The following is a 12940-nucleotide window of genomic DNA, read 5'->3' on the forward strand; positions in this document are numbered from 1 at the left end:
AAAACTCACAAGCGCATCCAATCCAAAAGCCAAAAACACAAAAAATTCTCAAAATCCGATTTCCAAAAACACATCTAATAAGATTAACAAGTGGCTGTTAGAAGGTACCCAGGTCGAGTAATCATCCAGTGAAGTGAAGGTGTCTCTCAGCTGCTTAAATACTCCCTGGCCGGCTGATGAGCAGATAGTCTGCAGCTTGGCCACATCCGGTCACGCCCACCTGCAGAGGGGAACTGAAAACCAGAGAGTGATCAACACAGACCGTGACAGTACCCCCCCCCCCAACCCCCCAAGGGATGCCACCTGTCCTCAGTCCAGGAGCCCGGGACCCACTGGCGATGCTCTGGCCTATAACCCTCCCACTCAACTAGATACTGAAAGCCCTGACCGTGACGCCGGACATCCAGGATAACCGAGACCTTCATCAGCGAGATGAACAGGAGGCGGAGGATCTGAAAGGGCAGAGGGGACTGGAGGAAACAGGTTTTAGAAGGGAGACTTGAAAAATGGAGTGTACCTTCATGTGAGGTGGCAGATCTAGGCGGACTGAAGATGGGTTGACCTCAGCAGAGATGGTGTAAGGACCGATGAATTTGGGGGAGAGCTTCTTGTGGTGATCCTTGAGTTGGATGTCCCTGGTTGACAACCAGACACACTCTCCAGGCGCATAGTCTGGGGCGGGTCATCGGTGCTGGTCAGCGAGGCGACATTTTCGGTCTGCAGTTCTCTGGAGGGCCTGCTGTGCGGATGCCCAAACCTGTCTTGCTCTCCTGAGAAACTGAGGAACTGAAGAAACTGTGGAAGGAAACTCAGAGGGAAACAGACTAGGTTGAAAGCTGGTTGAAGCCTTGAATGGGGATAATCTGGTAGCGGAGGAGACATGGCCATTGTGGGCATATTCGATCCAGGGCAGTTGAGCGGTCCAGATGGAGGGATTAGAGGAGCACAGGCAACGGAGCATGGCCTCCAACTCCTGATTCATCCTCTCGCATTGTCCGTTTGTTTGCGGATGGCACCCGGAGGTCAAGGCGACCTTGGCTCTGAGGCAGGTAGCGAAGTCTTTCCAGACGCGAGAGATGAACTGGGGGCCTCTGTCGGAGAGGATTTCAGCGGGATGCCATGAAGCCTGAAAACGTGTTTTATGAGTAATGTGGCAGACTCGGCAGCAGAGAGAAGGGCCTTTAACGGCACTAGATGGCAGGCTTTGGAGAATCTATCCACAATGGTCGTAACAACGGAGAATCCTCGAGGGGGGGTGGGGGAGGGGGGGTGGGCGGTGACAAAATCCATAGCTATATGTGACCAGGGTCTGGACGGAATGGGTTTAGTAGTCCGAAGGGGGGTTGATTACTACACTTGTTCCTAGCACAAGTCTGGCAAACGGAAATGTATTCTTTAACCTCCTTAAACATGGTAGGCCACCAAAATGACCGTCGGATGAGGGCTACTGTTCGACTGACACCGGGATGGACTGAAAATTTTGCTGTATGGGCCCAGTGAATGACCTTGTTTCTGACTGAAGGGGGAACGAACAGAGTGTTGTTGAGTACCTGGTTTGGGCAAGGAGAAGTCTTTTGAGCCTCGAGTACTTGGTCCCGAATCTTCCAGGTCACGGCCCCCAGGACACAATCAGGCAGAACGATGGTGGTAGGTTCCGGATCCGGATCGACTGAAAACTGCCAGGATAGGGCATAGGGCTTAATGTTCTTAGTACCAGGCCTGTAAGAAATGACAAAGTGAAAACGAGAGAAGAACAGGGACCAACTGGATTGACGTGGATTCAGCCATTTTGCCTCCTTGAGATAGGCGAGGTTCTTATGGTCTGTCCAGATCACGATGGGGTGCTCAGCTCCCTGCAACCAATTTCTCCATTCCTCCAAGGTAAGTTTTACAGCAAGGAGTTCCCGATCCCCAACGTCATAATTTTTCTCAGTGGGAGTGAGGCGTCGGGAGAAAAAGGCACAGGAGACGGTGATCTGTAGGAGAGACCTGGGACAATACGGCACCAACTCCAGTATCGGAGGCATCTACCTCGAGAGTGAACTGAAGTGATGGATCTGGACGGGTGAGAACTGGAGCATGAATAAACCTTTTAGCGCGGAGAAAGCCCTGGTGGCTTCAGAGTTCCAGGTGAAAGGTCTCTTGACGGAGGTTAACTGTGTTAAAGGGGCAGCTATCTGGCTGTACCCCTTGATGAAGCGCCGGTAAAAGTTAGCAAAACCAAGAAACCTTTGTAATTGCTTGCGTGTGGTGGGTGTGGGCCAATCCTGTACTGCTTGGACCTTTTCAGGGTCCGATCCCAGTCTCCCACTCTCGATCACAAAACCCGGAAACTTAACAGTTGGAACGTGGAACTCGCACTTCTCCGCCTTAACATAGAGATGGTTCTCTAGCAGGCGTTGGAGGATGGCACGGACGTGTCTGGAATGTTCCTTGGGGGTCCTCAAAAAGATCAAAATGTCATCCAAATAATTTATTCAGGTAATCAATCAGAATGGTATTGACTAGTGACTGAAAAACTGCTGGAGGGTTTGTGAGGCTGAACGGCATTACCAGATATTCAAAGTGTCCAACAGGGGTTTTGAACACCGTCTTCCATTCGTCTCCTTCTCTGATTCGTACCAGGTGGTATGCGTTTCGTAGATCCAGTTTGGTGAATATGGTGGCACCCTGTATGGTTTCAAATGTAGAAGACGGTAATGGTAGTGGATATTTATTTCTTACTGTTATCTGGTTTAGGCCTCGGTAATCAATACATGGCCGGAGGGAACCGTCCTTCTTGGAAACAAAGAAGAAGCCCGCTCCCAGGGGAGAGGTAGATGGTCGGATAATGCCGGAGGCCAGAGACTCAGAGATGTATTGTTCCATGCATTCTCGCTCGGGTTTGGAGATATTGTAGAGACGGCTAGAGGGGAGCGGTGCTGCAGGAAGTAGGTCTATTGCACAATCATAAGGTCTGTGTGGAGGTAAGGAGGATGCTTTGTCCTTAGAAAATACCTGTTGAAGGTTATTGTATTTGGATGGAACACCGGTGAGGTCGGGAGGTGGGTTCCTCGGGGTACGAAACTCGGAACTGGGCCGGGCTGAGCCCAGACAGGTTGTGTGGCACCTGTTGCTCCACATCTCCACCTTGTTGGTCTCCCAGTTGATGTGGGGATTGTGGGTCCTAAGCCAAGGATGTCCCAGGACTACAGGAGACTGAGAAGATGGAAACACAAAAAAGGTCAATTCTTCACAGTGGTTACCTGATACCATTAGATGGACTGGGACTGTCATGTGGGTGATTGTGGTGAAGGAACTTCCGTCCAGAGAAGAAACTCTGTGGGGACTCGACAGAGGGATGGTGGTGATCTGGAGTTGCTCCACAAGCTGTTTATTATGGAGATTCTGCTCGCAACCTGAGTCAATTAGGGCCAGAGAGGAGACCGTGACATTTTTATTGACTATACTTTTGTCTCTGTCAAACTGTTATAAAGTGTTGTTTCCCTGGCATACTCAAAGTATCTAGTTTCATCATCAATTGAATGATGAAACTAGGTTTATTTTAGGTACATATTTTCCATAAAAATATTCCATAGTTATGGAATATTGCATTTTATTGAATACCTTTATATCCTAATGACAATGTATTAAAAGTAACCACTTTCAAAATGTTACACTGATACTGACTAACATGATCCAAACAGTAATGTGCTAATGCATGACACCACTTTATGATGTGAATCAAGAGTGAAGTGACACAGAATTAAATCCATAAAGTGTCCTGTGGGCGTGAGGCTCCCTGACAGAACCACTGCATCAGTTCCTGTCTGTGGTTAAACATTAACAAGCTCTTCGTCAGAGGGAGCCTCTGTGAATGGGGGGTGGGACTGGGCTAGGGTGGGGAAGTAGGGCTCCTTTGCATCCTGAAGGCCTGCTGAGACTGACAGAGGATCGCTGAGATCTCTTCAACACAGAGCTGTTCCACAGGATCGTCTATCTTTGTTTGTCTGGATGAAATAAGACAGGGATGACGATACGTCAGTCCTAATGGCCCAGTCTGTGGTTTTCTGCTGCCAGAGGAACTCAGTCAGCGTCCGACGAGGCCGATGCAGTGGGAGGGGGGAGCTGGGCACTCAAGCACTTTCACTACTAGTGTGTGTGTGAGTGAGTGTGTGTGGTGCAATTATGAGTATTACAATAAAATATGTGTAATATAGCTATTACAAGCGTAATAAAACTATTAAATATAACATAAACACTGTAGCTTTTCAAAATCAAATACCCAGCAGACCAGTATATGAGTGAAACAGTAAAAATCAGACTATGGCGCAAAAGTCCATTAATGTCAGTAATCCAGCTCAGACTGAGAGACCATCTAAAGGCTCGGGAACCCTGTGCCATTGTTTGCATTCATTAGCTGAGTCGAGTGTGGCTCTCTGAGTCTAGAACATTGAACCTTTTCACAATATTCTAATAGTCCTAGAATTAAAATGTGGGGTTTTTAGAAGCTGTGAGCCACAATCATCACAATTATAACAAATAAAAGTTTTAAATATCTGCCTTTGCATGGAATGAGTCTATCTCATATATTAGTCTCACGTTTTAAACAGAATTTCTTAAATAAATGAATTTTGCACCGTATTCTCATTTTTTAAATTTTCCCCTGTAAAAGTGTAAATATGAATTTAAATTTTTATACTAAGTTTTTTTTGTGTGTGTAGTCTGGTACAAGAAGATCCATAGAGCATTTCTGGTCTATGGCCAGAGCTTGAGTAAAGGTTAGGGTCTGCAGCCTGCTGCTCAGAAGCATCATGTGACTCTCCAGCCCCTCTGAAGTGGACTTGTGTTCCTTGATTGTCAAGAACCCACGTAAGGTTCATATTTAATCTGACAACAGGAAGTGGCTTCTGCAACAGAGTGAAACTAATCATGCATGATGTTTGGGTCGATAGCTTCACACTAAAGTTATCATCCTAGTACCAGAGTCAACCAATTAAAGATTCAATCATCCATGAGCAAAGTTTCAGCCCAAAGCTTCTTTAAGAGCTCTTGTTTTTCTGTTTTGTTGTGTTTTTTACATAGAAATAAAACTGATTTGTTCAGTCTCAGAGCCACCAAGCTTGCCTATCACTCCAAGTCTTTGTTGTTCAGGAAGGACAAGACAGAAGCGACAACACTTAAGCATTTACGGCCATGTCTGTAGTTTGTTTTTACAGGTTAATTTAAAGCATCCCCATTCTGTTAGAAAGCCACAGGACATTGATTGCTAATAATTTATGATCCCAATATTGATGCAGTGAGACATTTGGCCACATTAAAAGAACAAGCAGCCATGCTTCGGCCCTGACTGTGAATATTTTAAAACAGAGCCGAGAGCAACACAGAGGTTTTCTCGTCACCCAAAAGGACTTCTGATCTTTAAAATTAAATAACAAGTCCGATCAGATCAAACGTTCTTTGACATTCAATCATTTAGTTTAAAATTTTCTTTTGTAGTGACACTGATCTTGTTTTGTGATTACTCACCATTAGGAGACCTCTCAGCTCAGAAATAACAGAAATCCCTTTGAATTTAATTATTTACTCAAAAATAAAGGGAGGATTATCGCATCATTGTTAGCTTAATACCATTTAAGACAATTTTCTGAGGAATTTACCAACACATAAAACAGTATGAGTCTGAGAACTCTGACTTCTGCATGGTCAGAAGGTGGGCATGATCGATGATCCAAAGAGTTGGACCAGGATCAGGATCACATCTGATTACCATCATTATTAGACATAATGAGATGTCTTAGAAGAAAGCTGGTCACTGATGATTTTATCTGATAGCCAGCAACGATTAAAAAAAATACGCTGATGTGTGTAAACACAGAGGACAGTCCCATTAAGATAAAGATGTTCTCCCAGCTCAACCTCCTACGTTAAGCTGTTTCTTGAATTTAATTGAACTAATATTCAGCATCAGGAGCCATCATCATTCCCATTAAAAATCTTTTAGTAAACATCAAGGAAAAAAGTTGACATCTAATAGCAACATGTCCAGAATGCAGCATGTGTCCAAGGTAACTAAACTCCATCTGGAGTTAGTGAGTGTATCCTCTTGGTCTTCCGCCGTTGCAGCAAAATCAATACTCACAGAAACTGGGGAGACCAATGCATGTGAAAGGCAGCCTGCCTCCACGATGGCCTTTCCAGCCACATGCTGGATGTCTGTGGTGAACTCTGAAACCGCAGCTAGGTGTCGCTGCTGGCAACTGGACCAGGGTTCGGAGGTCTTGGACATGGCAAAAACCAAAGGTTTGTGGTCGTTATATGCAGTGAAATGGTGGCCTTCCAGGAAAAAGCAGAAATAGCATGTGGCCAGGTAGAGGGCTAGCAACTCCCTGTCAACTGTGCTGTACTTCTGCTCGTTATCCCATAACAAAGGAACTGCACCACTGGCGAAAACTCTGTGACCCAGGAAGTCAATATGTGCCAGCCCGAATTGGCATTTAGCTGGGTTGACAATCAGACCACGTTCAGCCAAACGTTGGAAAACATGGTTGACATGCTGTTCGGCAGAGTGGCTGGCAACCAAGATGTAATCCAAATAGACCAAAATGAAGGACAAACCTCGCAAAACTGGGTCCATCAACCGCTGAAAGGTTTGTGTGGCACCTTTAAGGCCAAAGGACATGCATGAAAGCTCAAAGAGGCCAAAGGGGGTGATGACAGCAGTTTTAGGAATGTCCTCTGTGTTTACCGGGACCTGATAATAACCACGCACCAAGTCTACTTTCAAAAAGATGGAGGTTCCAGTGAGGTCCGGTCCTTCTTGTCATACAAGACATGGATACAAAAGACACAGCATCAATCAACCACCTGTTGGTTAAGTCAACTAGAAGTCCATGTGCACAGAGAAAGACAGCACCTAAGATGTATGACTGTATATGTCAGGTGGGGCCTTTGACTCCTCCCCTCTCCTGGGACTTCTTTTGATGCTATACATCTTCGCCTCCCATCCCCCTGCCACATTTGGTGTGGAGTGCGGTGCCTTGGTCTGCCTGAGTGTTTGTGGCTCGCGGGTCAAGGGATTTAAGATTTTTGGAGTCTGCCTGATTAATCCCGTTGGCTGCCTGGTGGGATCTGAGTCCCTGGGCTCTGCTGGGTTCCCAGCGGGGCTGGTCACCCCTGGGTCCCAGGTAGCTGGGCTCCGGGTTCAGCCAGCTAGGGGATGGGAGGCTGCGGGCGGGCCTGTGGGCTTGCCGCTGATATCTCCCCGGACTCTGCTGGCTGCTGGTTGTGGCCCCCCGCGGCGATCCTCTGCACCTCTTGAGGGGGGCAGGGGGGTCCCTGCGCTCTGGAGCAGCTCCCGGATCTCTGGGACTCGGAGCTCCTTCCATCTCCTACACATCTTTGGGGGGCAGATCTGTAGCCCCTCACACTCTCTATTGGACGCTCCTATAGAGAAACCTTACATAAACAAGTGTGTGTACACACAGGTGCTCACATGGTGCTCTCAAAAGTATGGGCGTGGGCACGTTCAACACATGTCTTAAGGCTGTGGTTGGCACTAAATGCACTGTGATTTATTATCGTGTGATTGTTCAGTTAAACAATGTTGATTTTATATTTCATCATCAGGTTAACGCAGTGATGACTTGCTCCTGTTGTATTGCTGTGTGTCCCTTTTCTGCAGGTCTAGAAGCAGACTCTTGTTCATCATTGGTTGTTTATTTTTGTGGAAACACCCCCCCCCCCCCCCCTCCTCCCGTCATCTCTTCCTTTCTCTCTCACCTCTGTCTCCGTGTCTGGTCAGAATTACGAAGCATTCAGAAAACAATAACAATAAAGTTTTAAGTATCAGGCGTGACATTAAAAGCAGATGCTTTGATGCTCCACCTGAGAGTAAATCTGTAAGGCTTGTTACCAGCATTCAGACATCAATTCTGTTTGCTTCACAGCCAGACAGGACACGGGAAAATTTTAACAAATTAAAAAAAATTAAAAAAGGAAAGGGAAGACGGGTGGTTTGACATCAATGACAAAGAGCTTGATTGAGGGCCCAAGATGAAATTTGGAATTGAATGCCCTTATTTCGTTGTACTTCTGTACAACGACAATAAAACAATCTTGAATCTCATTTGTAATTTTAAATGAGCATGCAGCTGTACCTCACTGAGGCTTCTATTTGCGACTGCCCTCCCTATCACTGCTGTCATCCATGCAGACACATATGAAGAACAGCTCATTCATGGCTTGATGAATAAAATATTTTATGCAGGAGACACAGAGATGTGTGATGAGATGAGAGGAAAGCTGAGAGAGAGAAAACCGGCTGGATAGAGGTGGATTTGTGGATGAATATAATCCAAAACAAAGCTTAGTGATGCAGCTTGTAGTGGTCTCTCAGTTCAGGAACACCACTGAAACGAGAGAAGAGCGGTGAGGAGAGCATGCTGAGAGGAAGCCATGGACTCTTCTGGCCATGTGATTGTAAATTATGACCTCCATTGCACACGGACTGACTTTCTGGGGCACAAAGTGCCTAAACATGATCTAAAAACCATTAAAGGCACAGTGTGTGATATTTTTACCTGTTTGCTATCAAATTCTGTATATCCAATCACAAGCGTGTAATTTTTCATTAATATTTTTCACCACCATCTATTCAAGATACTCCTATTATCTATGCATTTTTATGTATATAAACTGTGATTGGCGCTCCATGCACTATCTTCAAATATGGCAGCTGTTTAGGGACATACAAGATGCAATGCTCCACATTTTGCATTTGCCCTTTGACAGAATGTAACTGAAGAGAACTAGCTCAGGGGAACAGTACACCCTGGAAGTATGAAGTTTGCCAAACCAACTGAGAAGAAGAGAGCTTAAAGACTGTTGCTGTACTCAGTTAGTTTGAATAACAAAACCATCAAATCGAAAGACACGCCAAACTTGTCAGACAAACTTGCACATTCACTCGCTGGTCATATTTCGTGTAAAATAGCTGCTAAAATGGCTTTTAGAACAATTTTCTCAACGAATCAAGCATTAGAAATGATGCTGCAACAGGCAGAAAGGGGAAAGCCGATGAAAACTGATCAGTAGGAAACGTCTGAGAATCTGACAGCAATGCAAAATTGGGACGTAGATCGACCGGTAAATCGAGAGCCTGGCTTTCTGGCTCAGCTCCCTCTTCCCCACGACAGATCGGCTCAGCGTCCGCATCACTGCAGACGCCGAACCAATCCGCCTGTCGATCTCCCGATCCCTCCTACCCTCACTCGTGAACAAGACCCCGAGATACTTAAACTCCTCCACTTGAGGTAGGACCTTCCACCCGACCCGGAGTTGGCAAGCCACCCTTTTCCGGTCAAGAACCATGGTCTCAGATTTGGAGGTGCTGATCCTCATCCCAGCCGCTTCACACTCGGCCGCGAACCTACCCAGCAAGAGCTGAAGGTCAGAGCTGGATGAAGCGAGGAGGACCACATCATCCGCAAAAAGCAGAGACGAGATTCTCCTGCCACCAAACTCGACACACTCCACACCACGGCTGCACCTAGAAAATCTGTCCATAAAGGTAATGAACAGAACCAGTGACAAAGGGCAGCCCTGGTGGAGTCCAACCCTCACCGGGAACAGGTCCGACTTACTACCGGCTATGCGGACCAAATTCACGCTCCTCTGGTAAAGGGACTGAATGGCCCTTAACAGAAAGCCACCCACCCCATACTCCTGGAGCGTCCCCCACAGGGTGCCCCTGGGGACACGGTCATAAGCCTTCTCCAAATCCACAAAGCACATGTGGATTGGTTGGGCAAACTCCCATGCCCCCTCCATCACCCTTGCAATGGTATAGAGCTAGTCCACAGTTCCACGGCCAGGACGAAAACCACATTGCTCCTCCTCAATCTGAGATTCAACTATCGATCGGACCCTCCTCTCCAGTACCTTGGCGTAGACCTTTCCAGGGAGGCTGAGGAGTGTGATCCCCCTATAGTTGGAACACACCCTCAGGTCACCCTTCTTAAAGATGGGGACCACCACCCCGGTCTGCCACTTCACAGTAACTGCCCCCGATGACCACTCAATGTTGCAGAGACGTGTCAACCATGAGAGCCCTACAACATCCATAGCCTTGAGATACCCAGGATGAACCTCATCCGCCCCCGGGGCTCCGCCGCTGTGTAGTTGTTTGACTACCTCAGCAACTTCTGCCCCTGAGATTGGACAGTCCATCCCCAGGCCTCCCAGCTCTGGTTCCTCCTCGGAATGCGCGTAGGTGGGATTGAGGAGCTCCTCAAAGTATTCCTTCCACCGTCCGACTATAGCCGCAGTTGACTTCAGCAGCTCCCCATCCCCACTGTAAACAGTGTGAGCGAGTTGCTGCCTTCCTCTCCTGAGGCGCCGGACAGTTTGCCAGAACCTCTTTGGAGACGATCGATAGTCTTTCTCCATGGCCTCACCAAACTCCTCCCACGCCAGAGATTTTGCCTCGGCAACTGCCACTGCTGCACCCCGCTTGGCTATCTGGTTCCTGTCTGCTGCTTCCGGAGACCCACAGACCAGCCACGCCCTGTAGGCCTCCTTCTTCAGCCTGACGGCTTCCCGAACCTCTGGTGTCCACCAGCGGGTACGGGGGTTGCCACCATGACTGGCAAAGTCGTGGTGGCAACAAACAAACCAACAAAGGAAAAAATGAGTCACCAACTAAAAAAAATTTGAATTAAAGAGAAAGGACTCAACCCCAACTGAAAAGAAAGCTCTGCATGAACTGCTCGGCGACCATGACTATGAAGTTTCACAGGAGAAAGAGATGGAACCCAACCCCTCCTTGACTCTCCACCGAGTAGCCCAGCTCCCAAGAAACTTAACAGCGGACTACCGGAACCATCTATGTATGAGCTACAGATGACAGTTTTAAAAGCTGTAAACGATAGAGCAGACGAGCTGGCACATCTGTTAAGCAGCAACGCAGCAGATATCAAGGACCTGAAAGTTTCTCTTGAGTTGGCACACGAAGAGATAAATGATATAAAATTGGAAAATGTGGCCCTGAAGAAGCAATGTGAAAAGTGTCAGGTGGAGATAATTTCACTGAAGGAACGGGTGACTGATGCTGAACGCTACAAGCGGAGATGGAGCCTGAGACTCTATGGCTTACCTGAGGAAGATAACGAGACCATCAAAGAAAGAGTGGCGGACATCTGTCAAAAGATTTCACCAGAAATGGGTGCCAAAGCAGCGGAGGGAATCGACATCGCACACAGGCTGGGGAAACGAGCAAACGGCAAAAACCGCAGTGTCATCATCCTGTTCGCCTTTCGCTTCATCAGGGATGAGGTCTGGAGAGCTGCGAAAAACAACGCTTATCTACGCGAGATAAAGCTTTGTTTTGGAGAAGACTTGACTAAAGACGTTAAAGAGAAGAGAGCGGTGCTGTGGCCCCTCATCGAAAGAGCACGCAAAGATGGGAGCAAAGCTTACTTTGTGGTAGTCAAAGGTTTCATAAATGGTAAGGAAATCCACCTGTCATCTGAAAACTGAACTGAATCCTAAATAAAGAACTGCGTAGGGATTGGTCCTGATCGACTGTATTTCACATCCTAGCTCTTAGGAAATACTTGGATTGAGTTCACAACAGTGATTTGTTATAAATCTATATTCCTCTCAATAACAGTAAATAGTTGTTGACTATGTTTACAATGCAAGTATATCCCAAATGTTTCTTCACATATGTTCAATTGATATTTCTATGCTGAATAGAACCAAAGCAATTCATCTGTCACACAAAATGTTTTATTTAACAAGGTTAAAGGGTCAAATACCTAATGTAGGAGTCGTTTTGTTCAGTTGACGCTCTTTAGGAAATATTGTGAAGTCTTATTTCTGGAGCTTACTTTCATTTCGATAAACACCAGCGGTCTGCGAAATATTGTAAAAAGAAAAGCATTGTTCTTGTTCTGCAAAGAGGCAAAAACTGATTTTATTTTTCTTCAAGGGACTCATTCTTGCTTAGAGGATTAAACATTCTGGAAAAACCAATGGGGGAAAGACATTTGGTTTTCTCGTGGATCCAGTAGGTCTGCTGGATTCATTATATTAAAGGACAAATTTGATGGAAAATTATTAGATAAAAATTTGATATTAAAGGTCACTACATACTTTTGATAATAGAGTTTCATGCACAGATTTTCCTGTTAGGAAACGTCTACGGGTATAACTCAGACTCTGTAAACTGTTATTTATTAAATGAGACTGAAAATGTCATGAACTCTTACCTGTAAATACCTTCAGCCAAGAATATTTTGGGAGGAGATTGGAATATGGTATTGTCTCAAGAACTAGAAAGACACCCATCTAGATATCCTAAATGTAGAGATGGGGAAGACAATCTTATCAACTTTAGCAAAAGATTAAACTCAATGGACATATGGCGACATCATAACCCAACAACGACACAATACACATGGAATAATAAAGATCTATTGTGCTGTTCCCGAACTGACTTCTGGCTGGTCTCCAACAACCGCCTTAAACAGGTCTCTGAAGTAAAAAAAGTCCCACTGTTATGACAGTTCATAAAACTATTCTTATCAAATTTAATCTATCTCAACAGCATAAAACAAAACAATTTCATTATTGGAAATGTAACAACTCTTTATTGAAGAATAATTGCTTTATGGAAACTACAAACAAACTTTTAAAACCATATTGGGAACAAGCAGTAGCTGCAAATGAGTTTGGGAAACATTGGAAACTGTTCAAATATGAATTTAGAAAACGTGCCATTAGTCTCAGCAAGGACTTAGCTAAAAAATAAAAATTACAATAGAATTTTTAATTAAATGCATATCGGACATTACTCTGAATTTAACCGACAATGAAAAATGACTACAGTTAGACTCCTTTCAATCTGAATTAGATGACATATAAAGAAAAAGCTAAAGGTGCCTTCGTAAGATCAAGA

This window comes from Nothobranchius furzeri, chromosome 16 (assembly GCF_043380555.1).
Source record: "Nothobranchius furzeri strain GRZ-AD chromosome 16, NfurGRZ-RIMD1, whole genome shotgun sequence".
Lineage (NCBI taxonomy): Eukaryota > Metazoa > Chordata > Actinopteri > Cyprinodontiformes > Nothobranchiidae > Nothobranchius > Nothobranchius furzeri.